At 45.4% G+C, this 16,402-nt stretch overlaps 1 pseudogene; it reads right to left on the reverse strand.

Moving 5' to 3' along the window:
• Positions 1 to 10,408: 10,408 nt before the first annotated feature.
• Positions 10,409 to 13,974, reverse strand: LOC124670056 (annotated as a pseudogene).
• Positions 13,975 to 16,402: the final 2,428 nt, after the last annotated feature.

The raw sequence follows: 16,402 nt of genomic DNA on the forward strand, positions 1-16,402 counted from the left end.
TTTACGCTGTTATTGAACGAAAAGCTTTAATGTTCAGTGAAAGTACAGGCACACTGTACACCACTATGGGCCTCGTCCTTGAATGCTCGCCAAACTTCTAACAGAACACTAGGATTCTTCTGAAGATTTAGCTCGCTTTTATCGACATATCTAGCCCAAAGATGATACCGAAACATGTACTGTCTTTTGATACGAAGTGGTTATAATTTTATGGATGAAACAATCACGTCTGAGTATAAAACACAGAAGAACAAAGCATCGCTCCATTGGTAAGGTGTGTCGGAGTGCATGCCAATCATCCGGTTCGAGTCTGGAGGGCTCAAAGAGTTTCTTCTATAAAAATATGCTAGTCCTGGTTACAATGGTGAAGCTCTCGGCAGGCCGAGGTCTAGCGCCCTCCCTACCACAATTTTGGGCGAATTTCTTTTTATATTTACAATTCATTCGTTTCATATCGTATGGGGCAGAAAATAAAAGAGAAATACTAACTTTGAGAAAGAGAGGTTGTTAGACTCGTGAACTCGCTGTGATAACTAGGTGCGTCTCTTTTGATACTTGTTGAAATAGCAATTTTGGAATATTTTGCTGAAACAAGATGATACTCAAATATGTACTCTCATTTGATACGGTGTGGTTAGGGCATGTACATTGGTTTAGACAGATAATGTCTGTAGTACTAATATATGTCATATATAGACGATACTACAGACAATGTGTACAACAGTCTGTCTGTAAGTTGCCTATTTTTAGCCATAACCATATGTGGGTATAAGTTCCAGACACCCTCCATACAATAGCAAAATCATAGTCTGTAAGCTGTCTGTAAGGATGCTACAGACTGTCTGCAACTTTACAGACATCCTCATTCTCTCTCCTCATTCTCTTTCCTCCACATCACATATAACTATCAGTTACAGACAGCTTAGTCAGCACCATTGTACATGCCCTTATAATTTCATGAACGAAACAGTCCCGTGTGAGTATAAAACACGAGAACATATCATCACTTTGTTGGTTAGGTGTGTCGTGTGGGGTAGTGCATGCTAACCACCTAGGTTCGAGTCTTAAGGGCTCCCTGCCGCTCACAAAGTTTCTTCTATAAAAATAGAGGAAATTTCAAGAATGCCATAAAATAACTGTTGCGTTTCGATTTTTTTTTTCAAGCAACCGGCTGGAGCACTGCCTTTTCATTAAGCAAGAGGGAAAAATGAACCAAACTGTACAAAGAGATGCATGTTTAGATTATGGTGGTAACATGGCAAAACCCACCAGAAGAAATAAAAAGGTGGCTAATCTAGCTCGGTCGGGATGGCCGGCCCAAAGCTGACAAAAGCACGCTCCCGCTGCCGGATGTCTTCCGTGGCAATGTCCGCAACCTCGGGGTAGATGAGGCGAAGACCCGTGAAGATGTGGCGATTCCTTTTGTTCCACGCGTTCCAAAGAACATAAAGGAAACGACCACTGATACGTCTTTGCTCATCGCGAGACTTACCGGCGATCATGTCGTTCCACCATTCCGAAATGGAGATGAAGGAGGTGCGGGAGTAGCAGAGGCGTCATTGTCCCAGGATTTCGCCATGTTCCAGATGACCGCAGTGAAAGGACAGTCTTTGCAAAGATGCACGGCCGTCTCGGGCGCAGGGCATGTCGGGTCATGGGTCCAACCCCTAATGGCTAGCATGTCAGCAGCGAGAAGCTTCCTGTGAAACGCAAGCCAGGCGAACAACTTGCACTTTGGCTCCGCATGAGCCGACCAAATTTTTTTTGCAACGAAACTGGAGTGGCTACCGAGGAATTGAGCCTTGTAGGCCGAGTTGGTGCTGTAATTCCCGTCCGTGGATGAAAGCCAGGAGATGGAATCCGGACGCAGCGGGTCGATTATGGTCGCCTAAACAATATCTCAGATCTCTAAATATTGCACCAGCTGAATAGGAGAGATAATCCTGGCAACATAACGAATCCTGTTGTCACGTATCTCTTTTGCGACAGAACGGAAAATGCCATCAAAGTAGTTGTCGTTCTAAGAATGCCATCAAACCAGTGTCATCTTTCCGAGAATGACACTTCCATTAGTTGACCACTAGTTGACCGTTAAGTCTAATGTAAATGGACTATTATGCCGTTGCTTCATTTTTTAAAAGATTTTGAAAAAAAAACAACAATAATGGCATGATCATTTTTTTTAACATTTTGCAACATAATATTAATGCCAACAATGCTGAATAGGTGTTTGACCGGATTTTTTAAAGTCTCGCAAAATACGTGGAACTAGTAACGGTGATCAAGTATGAGGTAGACAAAAGCCGTTTTATTGGAGAAAATACATGGGCACGTATCCACGTAGTGCTCGTTGATTGGATTCAGTACTTCTGGTTAGGATGGATTGTCCATGTACGTTCATCTAGATGTAAAGCACCGATTCTGGATTTATTTGAGCGATAGCTCGTGCGAGCCGACCAGATTTATCGGATGTCAAGATGGACATGATGGTATCGAACTTTGATAATGCTGAAATGGTGGTATCGTTTTTGGGTATATTATTATATTTCTGGGTATGAATTTATTGCTGGACATATCCCGAATGAATTATATTGCAAATGCTGCCGCGGTGTTTTTTGAGCATGAAGATGTTTTTCTTCTGTAAAAGGAATTCAAAATTCAACAAGAGTATAGTCTTTACAAGAGATTTAATGCTCAACTAGGGGTCAAAAGTGGTATTCTCGAAACGCGGCAGTTGTCCGATGCCATTCTTAGAATTTCCTCATAAAAATATGGTAGTCCTAAATTCTCAGTAGTGTGAGGTCTACCGTGCGGGAGCACTTGCAGGACTTCTCAATGGTAAACTGGTCTAAACTTGTCTTCATAGATAGATCTAGATTGGAGATTGCGAATAGACTAGAAGATGGACTCTGGAGTTTCATTTTAATCAGAATTTTTACATTTGGGTATTATTTGATGAATTTGTGAATTGCATCTTTTATAAGGTATTCTGTGCCACTTGCTAAGTACAATAGCTCTAAACCAAGCTCTAGTATATATGATCATGAGCATACATATCTTCAGCTATTCATTATTCAAACGAGGAGAATTGAAGACTTTAGGATTTGTCTTGATATTGCAAGCCTAGCTAGCAAAAGATTTGTGCATCAAGATGCTCCAGAACTGGCTTAATGACTTGACATTTACCACGGGATATTTAAGATATTAAATTAACACTATTTATTTGAAAAAGCTGTTAGAGCTTTAAATTACAGGTAGTAGCTAGGTTACCAGATAGAGAAATTAAACTTGTCTGCAAGCCTAGGCCTCAAGCAGTGGAGGTCCCTCTGCATTAGTACGTCCATTGAGCTGCTCTAGGTGGATCTTCTCCAGCATCTTTCTCATGGCCCACTAAACATCCAGTAGATTTTGCCCAGTTAGAATTATACACTATATAAAGGTTAGCTGATTTTACGCCATCTCCATAACTGAGGCACTGTAGATATGCTATTTATCTGCTCTTTCCTCCGATTGTTGATTGACACGTAGCTATTCTACTCACGTAATTATTTTGCATCTCTATTTTTTGGGTTGGATAGGTAACCGGCTACCGGTTGTTGTATCTCTCCTTCCTCTTTTTATGGATCGTTCCAGATTGCATCCATTACCTTCTGGTTTATTCAGTCAAGGCGGTAGCTGGTCAAAGCGGTGCCCCACGATCCCCACCATGGAACAATTCGAGGGGTCGTTTTGCCCCCAACTTTCTTCCTCCCATCCTTCCCTATGGCCTAGCTGGCGTCCTCTTCTCCCTCTCTGGCTGCCCTGAGATGGAAGCGCGACGAGGACCTCGGCGCCCTCCTCAGCCACCACGGAGGAAGAGCTTGGGGCTCTCCTCTCTCCCAGAGGAAGATGGCGGCATGATGGGGACCTCGGCGCCCTCCTCTTGAGCCGCTATGGAGGATGAGCTCCGGGCTCTCCTCTCCATTCCGAGGCAGATGGAGGCGCATGGGAACCTCGGAGCCCTCCTCTTCCGGGTGTGCATCGTCGCCGACGGAGCGGTCGCTGTGACTCGCCGCCATGATCCCCGCCTCCTCTCGCTGTACGTGCGCCTGGGCCACTTCGGCGAGGACATGGTCGTCGTGCGGGGCTCTCCGCACGGTGCCGCCGGAAAGCTCACACTCATGAGGGCGCCATGGGGAGATGTCCGACACCACCATCCGCGTCGACTTGGCCATGGGCAACACCTTCGTGCATCACTACATGGCCTCCACACCCTCTCATAGATCGGAGGCAGCAACATGCTAGCTAAGGAGGTCCAGCCTCATCTTCTCTATCAGCCTTTTTCTCATGTCTCCCTCCATCCCCTGTATGCAAATAAGAAGAAAGAAGCAGGGACATATAAGTTTCTGGGAATAGTTGGGAAATTAGTCTTTATTTCATATGATATGAAAAGTCTTCAGAATCATTTTATACAGAAGACCAATAATATTTGTTTGCACAGGAGCATGGCATAACCAGGAACCAACCAAATCATTGGTTATTGCATGAAAAGCTAGCTACTCTCCATTCGCCTTGGTGACCTCCAGGTCTGAGTGGTCAATCAACAACTCTTAATCATGCTGTAAAGTACAGAAGATTTTCTTTAATTTTTCAAACCTAAATATCCTTTTCTGGACCTCAATGCAGGTGAACAAATTACAAGGAAGAAAGAGAAAGTGTAGACCCTCCATCAGAGCAAGCACAAACGGAAATTGTTGAAAACCGCAAAGAGGTGGAGTTAGCGTGCCATGGTCACATACCCTACATGTTGGATGATCACCTGATAAAGATAATTCTCTGCAAATTTCATGCAAGTAGTTCATGTGCTTGATACAAAACCTTCTTTTTGAAAATTGGCAATGCTTATTAAGTGCTAGATATGTGTTGATGTAATTCATCTTTGTCACTTACGATGCTATCGTACATGTTGTTACAGTCTATCATGGGTATTACTTTTAATTTTTTCCCTGTTTATAGGAAAAGGATATATGCCAGTTCAAGCTCATATGTACTACCAATAACATAGTTATACAAGCTTATATGTTGTACTAATAACATAGTTATATGGTGTTCACTAGCAGCTCAATACATACACGGATGAGATATTCATTTGTAGTTGTTTAGCCAAGAGGATTCATGATTCTTATCTTTCTCAGTACTATGTTGAAGTTGAGAAATTGGTGGAATGTGTATCATGTACGGTTGAGGTTCTTTAATCCAATCGCTGTGTAACAGAAGAATACACAGAAATCTTCGAACCCAACCCTAACCCCAAGGTTAATTAGATGCTAAGTTGTGTATTGTTTGATTTGGTTTATTAATAGAAACCATTGTGTTACTAATTAGATGCTAAATTTTCATTCACTAATGATTCAAGCGGCTCTAGAAAGGTAATTAGTTCCTTATTCTTCAAATATCGCGTACTAAGAGACCTTCAAATTCCCAAAGTGGGAACCCTACAACTTAATTGTATCTTTTCAGCGTGTTTTCAGCGAGCAGTGAATTTTTTTGTAGCCCATTGCTACAAGCTGCAAATGCATGCCATTATTAGTTTCCTGCATCAAATCATGTTAGAAGTTGCTGCTGGAAATTAAAATGCCACAGATATTTTTGTATGTAATTCCTTTTGGTGATAGAGAGTTAGTTTTACATGGTATGTCTGTCTGGGGCAATGTTTCAAGATAGTATTACAGACGGCAGCGGTGGAAAAATATGGGATCAATGATAGACCAAAGTGTCATGATCTTGTGCGAGAAGACATTCAAGATTACTGATGACAAGATGATTTTTAGGGAGATTTTGCAAGGTATCCTTCGATTTTACTGCTCAACAATCGTGAGACCAACAGAAGATTGTCAATATCGAGATTGCCAGTATCAAAATTGCCAATATCAACTGCTAAACTGATCTACTCCCTCCGATCCATAATAAGTATTAGGATCGGGGGATTACATGTCATGTCATCCATTTCATTGGGAGAATTTTACTATTTCAATGCTAGCAAACAGTATGTAACATGATATGTACAAAATGCTTAGTAGGCAGCCTTTTTAGTATTTGTGATAGCATAGCCTTTTATATATCTTTTCCAAATAGTGGGATTTTAGAGAGCATTTTTCCACAAGGATAAAATGATATCTAAGCCAATCAGATGTCTTCAGAGGCCAGTAAAGGCTGCTCTTGACTATCATTTTGAGTTCTCTTTAATTTGTATTTTTCTCTGACATACAAGCTCTATTCAGAAATTATCTGATGTTCTTGGTCATGTGTAGTAATATTTATGTTTGAATATAACAAAGTATTGTATTTTTAACATGGTTTTTTAGCTTCCTTGATGCTACTCAGTACTGACCAGGCTAATCATGGGGTTAACTTTTCAGTGGAATTTACATGTAACCACTGTCTATGCTCGAAGAAATTGCGTTGAACTTAAACGGTCTGACTTCCAAGGAAGTGCATTTTTTTCTTGCAACATAATTACCTACCATTGACTTGCTAACTTAGCAATGCAGTTTGTGCCCATTTAAGCTTCCATTAGTCCATTAGCTTCCATTAGTCCATTATATATTATTTTCTGGGGACTTTAGTCTGTTCACCCAGGTAGACTGCATTAGCTATATACATAAAAGCTCGGGATTTTTTACCAACTTTTGAGGTTTGAAAAAATATGTTTCCTTGTGTTCTTAAAATTCACAGAAATAGTGGAACTTCATAATTGTGGGTTCACAATTCTATGCTATATATTTTATGGACCTGATATAGCATTGTTGTTTGCTAGCATTGAAATAGAAGGCAGTTTGCTAGCATTGAAATAGTAAAATTCTCCAATTCATTCTTTCAAAATAGTGGAACCTGATATAGCAGTGCTGCCTACTAAGCTAAATTGATGCACATTATGGACCTGATGTGACCATTATATAGTATGCAGTGACCATTAACATAGGCCAGGGTCAAACTCTTAGCAAGGTCGGCATTTACTTGCCAAAGCCGGCTTTCTCGCACGGTCCATATGCCTTCAAGATTTGTGGGGTTGTTTTGTCATGAGATTGGCTCTTTGTTCCCTCCAGAGGGTGATCCTGTTCCTAAATTCACCCAGGTATATATTTATGACACCCAAAACGAGTTAGATCACAGGATGGGCATATTTGGCGAGGACGATGAGAGTGTTAGCAATAGCCATTCTGCAGCAGCTGCTCAGTCCTGATCTGCTGTTGTTGGTCGGCGATGTGATGTCATTCATATGGTCATTTCTCTTGCTGTGCGCCCTCTCGCTGTACTATTATTCATATGCCGATTTATCATTTTGTATTATATTTGGCTATTTCTCTTACAATTCATGGGTTTAGGTTTCATCATATATGGTGCTAATTGCAGGTTTGTCAGCATACGGAACGGCTTAGCGGAGAGACACTAAAGCTAATGGAAGGGGCTTCTGAATTTATGTGTTGTGGGCAACAACCTGAAATCTGTTGTCATGTACTCCCTTACGCGGCATCACAAAGGCATATGACCAGAGTTCAATTTCTTAAGCAGCTGCCTTTACCTACTGTCTATTCTATGCTGTATATTTTACTGTGTGTCTCCCATAAGCAGATGTGTAAAAAGTTACAAAATGTGACCTGTGTAAAAAAGAGAAGACGTATGTAAATAGTGTCATGTACTATTTACACATCATTTGTTTTTTTTTGTGTAGGCCACATTTTGACATATTTTTGGATGAAACTTCACAGATGCACAAGATACAATATAATGTATGTCTAGAATTTTAGTTTGTATTTTTTGGAAACTTGAAAATGTCAGAACAAAAATGGGGTGCGGGCGCAACTAGTTGCGGAATATCCCCTCTCTAAAAAGTTAGGAGAAATCTAACTGATGCACATTATGGACCTGAACTAAACCAAACCGTCTTTTGTTGTTATTGTCTCTTTGTGATAGAACAATCTACAAGTTTCCAGGTGTTGTGGGCTTCGTTTACCTTTCTTCGCATAGAAATTTCTACTCAGGTGCATGCAATTGTTATTTCAGATAGAATTGCTCCTATTGAGCCAGCACACAAAGAGAGGTGGCATACCGACTGTTGATGTCTGAACTCATAGGTGCTACAGCTCAGCATCCGCTGCTTGCGTTGCCCCACGCTTCCCTCCTCCCTGTGCGCTCCCGTTGGCGATACGGCGTGCTGCGCGAGTAAGCTGGGACGGAGCTTCTACCACGCCACCATCGGCCCGACCACACAGACGGCGACTGGCCTTCGCGCCTGCAACCTGGACGGGAAGCCAGCCGCAGAGGTCGTGGTTCATGTCCCGTACAGCGTGTTGTCCGCCGCCGTCCTTATCACCTCCGCCCCCTCCTTTAGCTACCACACTGCGAGGTATCACCGCTCTTCTGTTCACTGTTCTTCCATCCACTAATTTGTTTCCCCACCCGTTCCTATCCCCAGCCAATGAAAAAAATATCGCGCTATTTCACACTAATAGCGGCGCTATAGCGTATTTGCGAGTTGGACGCTACGCTATGCATTCTATGCACGCTATGACGCTACACGCGCTAAAGACGCGCTATTTCACGCTATTTTGCAGAGTAGTTTTTTAGTAGCTCATTCCATATTTTGACCCACTTGCGTATCCTAAATTCCTAATCCATGCAACCCTAGACTAAGAAATTTAGATCGCGCACTCCCCAACTTCTTGTCACCTGCTCTGCTCGGCAGGCGACGACGTGACGGCGCACCTCCGCCCCCTTCTCCTCTGTCAATCGGTGGTAAGCGGCCACGCCTAGCTTCACCTTCACACCTTCACCCCGTGCCTCCTTTCCCCTCCTTCAGTCCTTCTAGTTCGGGACAATGTAAATATGAACTATGGTTTGTGATTTTGAGACTATGTCATATCAAGTTATGGACTATGTGAACTATCTCTGGTTGATGTTTGGCTGCAAAATATCATATCCGAGATTTTATAGTTGCAGAGTGCTATATCTATTATTATATATATGCTGAAATCCTGAATTTTCATATTTTTTTGTTAAACGCTATTTTGAAAAATAGCACGCTATTAGCACGCTATAGCGTCTATAGCGTTTTTCTGAAGCCCACGCTATTTATGTTAGCGCGCTATTTTTTTCATTGTCCCCAGCTCATCTAAGATAAGTATTGTTTTCTGAAGAGAATCTAAGATAGATTTTTTTTAGAGTAATCTAAGATAGATTCTGCTGGACGAATCGACTATCTTCATCAGGTCCAGACCTACAGTTATGGCCCACGTAAAGAGCCTTACCGTAGCCCAGCAAAGAAGCAGAGGCTGAGCTGGTCACTTACGGGCTGCACCTGCTACCGTGGGACATCTGAAAAAAAAGTTGCCGCTACCTTCTTTTTATTTTATGCTTCCTCCTCAAATTGCCAACTGAATTCACGGCATACATGATCAAAGATTTTACCCCTGAACCTGCGAGCGCGCTATGTGATAATATTATGTATGAACAATAATTTTCAGCGGAAGAATTTTCAGTAGGTTGTCTCAACGGCATGGACGTCGGTCTGAATTTCAAATCGGCACAATAGGGTCTGTCGCTGCCAAGTTTCATGCCACCTAAGCTGTAAGGCACTCTTAACTCTGTACCAGGTCCCTGATACTTGGGTGTGCTTATGCAGAACAGCTTTAGCTTGCTCCACATCAAATACAGGAGTTCAGTTGGACTTAACAAGATCGGTGTGTATTTTCCCTTTTCAAATCGGTCAGCACCAAGAAAAACAAAAGCATAACTGAATTAAAGAGAACACACGCAGGCAATCTGCTCTACGGCAAGCCCCTCCATACAGATACCCACAAATTTTCTTGACTGTAAAAAAAGGTAGCCTGCCAGCTGTTAAAGCCAAATTTTGAGGTAAGTCTACAGCTTACTCTTTGCAAGATACGGCATGAAAATCTACAGAAACAGCGCCAATTTACTCACTCTTGGCACTCAGATCTTTTTTGTGATATATCTTCTCTTAATACTGCAACCATATACAGTGGGTTTGAGTTTGCAAATTATCTACAAAAGCACATGTGCAAATCAACAAGAAGAAAGCAGACTGTTGTAAAGCTCTTTGGAATATGTACATATACCATCTGGCCTAGACCAGTGTGAATATGGATCGGCACTGTACAAGATAACTCCGCCTCAGCTGTATGAACTGATGTAAGTGTCTTACCTTTCAGTGTTGCCTCTTGCATTGTGCATACAGATTCATCTTTGCTTAAAACACCGCTAACAGTGCATACGCCATTAATTTTGTGCTCACCTACTGCCTCTAATCCTTAATAAGATTCTCTACAAACAGATGTCCACGGGTGCGGCGTGCCGCCGCGCCAATGCCTCCTAGTATGATCCATAAGCTTTAGCATAACAAACAAGAGTAGGCGATCGACATTGCAAGTTTGGGTTCAGCGCCCTCATCATCTTGGTTCGAGCTCCGTGAGCGACACCTGGTTGGGTGACACCGCCGTCGGCTTGCTGTCCCCGGCGTATTGGGAGTGGGATCCCCTTGGATAGGGCTGTTCCGAGTACACGTCCGAGTAACCCTCCATCTCGCCGACACAGAACGTTGGCCTGGACGGCGCCTGCAGCGACACCGTGTTGCTGCTGAGCATGACGTTCACCGTCGACATCGTCGGCCTATCCGCCGGGTTGTCCTGCACGCACAGAAGCCCGATGTGGACCAGCTTCAGCATCTGCCCCCCCGGAGACCGGCTGCCCATACCCAGGGACGGATCCGCCAGCTCCTCCACTGTCCCTGTGGTCCAGTGCTCCCACACCTGCAAGTGTTGCAATGTTGGTTCAGACTCCAGACACAGTTCCGTGTTGGATTTACGATTGCAAGGATCAGGAGTAAGCACTCACGAGGCTCAAGAGGTCGATGGATTGTTCCGAGTCGGCGAAGCTGCTGTTCTTCCTCCCCGTGACGATCTCCAAGAGCAGGACGCCGAAACTGAAGGCGTCCGACTTGACTGAATACTGCCCGCGCATCGCGTACTCCGGCGCCATGTATCCGCTGCGTATCAACTCGTCGGGTAAATGCTCTACTCTCTGATGATGTCGTCGTGCCAAGAAAACACAACCTTTACTTACTATGTTCCGGCGATGTGGCTGGTGACGGCCTACGACTGGTCCCAGCCGAACAGCTTCGCCAGCCCGAAGTCTGAAATCTTGGCATTGCAGTCCGAGTCCAGCAGCACGTTGCTGGCTTTGAGGTCCCGGTGGACGATCCTCAGCTGGGAGTCTTCGTGGAGGTACTGCAGGCCTCGAGCAACCCCGTTCACGATCTTCAGCCTCTTCCCCCAGTCCAGGTCTCTGCTTTTCTCAGAATCTGCCATGGAAACAACAGATATATAAACAGACACCAGAGCCAGTGAATGGTATTAGAGATGCAATATTGATACGTATACGTATCAATATTACATCTCTAATAAATGGTAGCATTCCGTTTCTGAGAATGGCATGTACCGAAGAGAACGGTGTCGAGACTCCGGTTAGGCATGTATTCGTACACGAGTAGCTTCTCTTGTCCTTCTAGGCAAACACCAACGATCCTGACGAGATTCTTGTGCTGAAGCTTGGCGACTAGAACCAGCTCCGTTTTCAGCTCTTCTATTCCTTGCGTCGAGGTCTGCGACATCCGCTTCACCGCTATTTCTTGACCTTCCGAAAGAACACCCTGCGCAATCCAAGACAGTCTATTACTACCTCCGATTCAAGGAATAAGGCGCCCTCGTTTTACGTGTTTTTCATTTGACTAAGTATTACTTTAAATATATAAAGATTATTTGTATGAAATTAACATCGTTAGAAAGTGCTTTTCAATACGAATCCAACGATACTAATTACATATAATATAACCAAGATTTTATTGCTCAATTTTTATGTTCAAAGTTTGTCTTGAAATACGTGTGCGCCTTATTCCTTGGGACGGAGGTAGTACTCCACAACTAAGATGTATACTACTTGCAACCAACAAGTTTTGAGTGCATGACCGGCACCTTGTAAACAGAACCGAACCCCCCTTCGCCGAGTTTGTTGCTTTCAGCAAAGTTATCGGTTGCTGCCTGCAGCGTCGACAGGTCAAGAAGAAGAGAATCGATGTTCTGGATGTCATCTTGGTTAGTTGAACCTGTTGCAAGAGAAGAGGTGTACAATAATCAGCCTACAACTCTCCCTTCTTGGGCGCGGTATGCCGCCCCAGACCCAGGATGCTGGTCGCAGCCCCCCCCCCCTGGAGTCGCACTCTGTATTGTTGTCGTTTTCAGATGAAATATGAGTTCAGGTGGGCAATCACCCCCCCCCCTGATTTCTCAAAAAAATCAGCCTACAACTAAAACCAGAAACAAAAGGATGCGAATCTCATGGCAGTCAGTTGAGGTTGAGGTTGCATCATTGGCTAGTATAGGTTTGATTTTTTTTTTGTTGAACTTACTGAAAACTTACCCTCTGTCCCTGTTTATTAGCCCTGCGTGGATCCCTAGGTTATGAATTTAAACTATCTAATATAAATTGTATAACATAAAAATTATACTACCATTAAAAAGTATGACATCTAGGGTTTGTAATAGTTTATTTTTTGTAATATATAACTCATATTATGTTGGTTAAATTGAGGATCTAGAAATAAACGCAAGACTAATAGTAGTAAATTCAGGTAACAATTGAATGAGCATTCCCCTACTGATCCACCAATCGAATCATTTACCGCAAAGGGTTTACTGTCCTTAGGAAGAGATGACTAGCTTACATGGTACCAACGGCTTTCTTTCTGCCTGTTTTCTCCTCCTCCAAAAGCAAACGCACGTGGCAATGAGAAGTAGTAGTGCAGCAGCTATAGGCAGTGTAATGGCCAAGATCAACCCTGTCCTATGTCTCGTTCTTCCTGCAAAATACATATGATGTACATTTCAGATCAGGTGCATCTTAAGGCTCATAGTCTGCCGCCAAGAAGTATGCCATCATTCCTATGCTCCGTTCCACCATTGAACGAGTCGACTGCAGGAAAGACCAATCAGAAACTCACCTTCTGCGGTCGCCGCCGGGAGTTGCAGCAACGGGCGGCCAGAGAAGAAAGAGTAGGTCTCGAACCGGAAGTTGCACCGCACGCCGAAGACTCTCCCGCCCGGCTGGCTGACGAAATACTTGGGAGTGGCCCAGCCAATGATGCGCCTGAGGCAGCTCTGGCAGTCGGCCGCCGTCATGTCCGGCGTGCACTGCGCCAGCGAGTAAATCTTGGGGTAGGTCCCGTCGAACCCCTCCTCCCCCGTGCCGAACCGCCGGCTCGGGTCTTTCGCCGCGTAGTCGGCGGTGGCGTTGACGAGCCTGCCAGATGCGGCGTCGAACGCCGGCGCCAACCCCGCGCTGACGTTGTTGCCGTTCAACGCGACGCGCGTCCCCCGGTTATCTGTGACGTTGGCCAGGAAGTCCTGGTCGGAGTAGCGGAGGATGCAGGGGTTGTCGAACATGGTAGCGACCCTGTTGAAGGCGCAGAGCTGCTGGGCGTTCCGGAAGGCGGCGCCGACGCAGGCCGCGCAGGAGGAGGCTTTGGTGTCGCCGCGGCAGAGCGCGAGCGCGTACACGACGTCCGGCGCCGTGCCGGCGGAGCCCTTTGTGAAGAGGACCGGGGACGCGGATGCGTTCTTGGGAAAGACGCTGGCGAGGACGCGTATGTTGGCCTGGTAGGCGCTGCCCTCCGTGTAGTTCCCGGTGTTGTTGCCGCAGAGCTGCCATGGCAGCGGATGCGCGGCGGTGAGCGGGGCGTTGAGGAACGCGATGACGAGGAGTAGGAGAGCAGCGGCGAGGTAGTAGGAAAGGGCAAGACGGCGTCGCGTGGCCATGGCCACCATCGTCATGGGCAGCGCGAGGAAATCAGCTCCGAGTTAGGCTGCGCTGCTGACGCGGAGGAGAGGTTGAGCGGGGACAGGCGACGATCGAACCATTGCTGCCTTGGTAGAGCACCTGATGGCGAAAGGAGTTCGACGAGTTAGTCAGTGAGGTCGTGATCATGGAGGAAATCAGCGGATCCGGTTGGGTCGCGTGGCATGCAATCGGTCAAGAGAGGCGGCTTGTACATTTATTTCCTTATTTCTCTGTTTTAAATCAGGTATTCTGGTAGACTGTAGTACAGCGCAGTGATGGTGATGCATCCTGTACTAGGTACGGACGATCAGCCTCACCATTACCCGCCGGTCTTCAGAAAACACGGATTTGGAACTCGTTCTCTTCGGTCTTCGCTTCTTTTCTCCGATCCACCACCCGGTTGATACGTCTAATGCATTGTATGTCTCAAAATAGGCCCTATTCTTCTACCCTTTCCAGGTAGTCGATTGCTATTCACAGCTACTACCTTAACACCAAAGAAGAGTTCAACCCAATGCTTATTTCTGTCTTAGTGAATCCCGATTCGACATTAAAAGTATATTGATTCTTTCCCAATAAACGAAGACTTTTTTCTGTAAATACTGTGTATTTGATTCCATCTATAAATCGACTTTCCCTCATAGGTGTTCTCCATAGGTGGGAAGCATGTCATTTTTTAAACAGCAGGTCTAAAAGTATCTCCAGCCGCGTCTCTCAAAGTGTCCCCAAACGGTATCGGACTGAGCGTTTGGGGACGTGTTTTCGTCGTGTCGCGTTTGGAGGACGTCGCTCCCCAGCCGTGTCCCCAAACAAAATGTCAGATATTTAAAACTTAATCAAATTCATTCAAACTTGCTATATATTATATAGATTCGAACGAAATTCGATGAAATTTAAATTAAACCCTAATCTAGTAGTACTTGCGGCGGCTAGATGCGTCGTAGTACTGGTGGAAGTTATACATGTCGTCGGTGACGACCTCCTGCTTGCCGCGTACATCGGGCTCGTCGACGTGCTCGTCCTTCACGCATCGCTTGGTCCAGCCTCGCCATCGTCGGTGAGGTACACGAACGGCTTTCCGGTGTCACGGATGGACATGGCGATCGCCGCGTCGAGGTCGCCCCTCCAGGCGTCCTTGTCGTTCAGCGACGCTGCGAACGCCGCGTGCAGCCTTGGGCAGTCCTCGGGGTCATCACTGCTCGCGTTGAGACGCTGCTGCCGCTCGTACTCCGCCAGCAGCGCCGCCTACCCGGCTGCCTCGTCATCCTGCTCCTCCTTCACCTCCGGCTTTGGGATGAGGAGGGCACCACCGGCGCCTTTGCTGCTGCCGCTGCCGCCGCACCTCGGATTGACGGGTGGCGTCGCGAACTCCGGCTCCTCCTTCACCTCGTACTTGGGCACGGTGTAGGGCGCAGCGTGGTGCCACGAGGAAGGCGCCGATCGCGCCGGCCCTGACGAGGAAGTGTTGGAGCTCCTCGGCTGCCAGCGCGCTGGGGGGACGTGATATCCCGCGCGGTACAACGCCCATGCCTCCACCACGGTCAGGCTGCCGCGGCCAAAGCCGTTCGTGATACGTTGCAAACGTATCTATAATTTTTGATGCTCCATGCTTGTTTTACACCAATTTCTATATGTTTTGTTTACACTTCGTTGCACTTTTATGCATTTTCCGGAACTAACTGATGGCGCGTGATGCACACGTCCGTTGGGAACCCCAAGAAGAAGTTGTGATGCGCACAGCAGTAAGTTTTCCCTCAGAAAGAAACTAAGGTTATCGAACCAGTAGGAGATGAAGGCCACGTGAAAGTTGTTGGTGAAGGAGTGTAGTGTGGCGAAACACCAGGGATTCCGGCGCCAACGTGGAACCTGCACAACACAACCAAAATACTTTGTCCCAACTTAACAGTGAGGTTGTCAATCTCACCGGCTTGCTGTAAACAAAGGATTAAATGTATGGTGTGGAGAATGATGTTTGCTTGTGAAGAACAACAGAGAACAGAGATTGCAGTTGATTGTATTTCAGATTTAAAAGAATGGACCGGGGTCCACAGTTCACTAGTGGTGTCTCTCCAATAAGATAAATAGCATGTTGGGTGAACAAATTACAATTGGGCAATTGACAAATAGAGAGGGCATAACAATGCACATACATATCATGATGACCACTATGAGATTTACTTAGGGCATTACGATAAAGTACATAGACCGCTATCCAGCATGCATCTATGCCTAAAAAATCCACCTTCGGGTTAGCATCCGCACCCCTTCCAGTATTAAGTTGCAAACAACAGACAATTGCATTAAGTATGGTGCGTAATGTAATCAACACAAATATCCTTAGACAAAGCATTGATGTTTTATCCCTAGTGGCAACAGCACATCCACAACCTTAGAACTTTACGTCACTGTCCCTGATTCAATGGAGGCATGAACCCACTATCGAGCATAAATACTCCCTCTTGGAATCACAAGTATCAACTTGGCCAGAGCCTCTACTAGCAACGGAGAGCAT

This window comes from Lolium rigidum, chromosome 7, assembly GCF_022539505.1.
Source record: "Lolium rigidum isolate FL_2022 chromosome 7, APGP_CSIRO_Lrig_0.1, whole genome shotgun sequence".
Taxonomy (NCBI): domain Eukaryota; kingdom Viridiplantae; phylum Streptophyta; class Magnoliopsida; order Poales; family Poaceae; genus Lolium; species Lolium rigidum.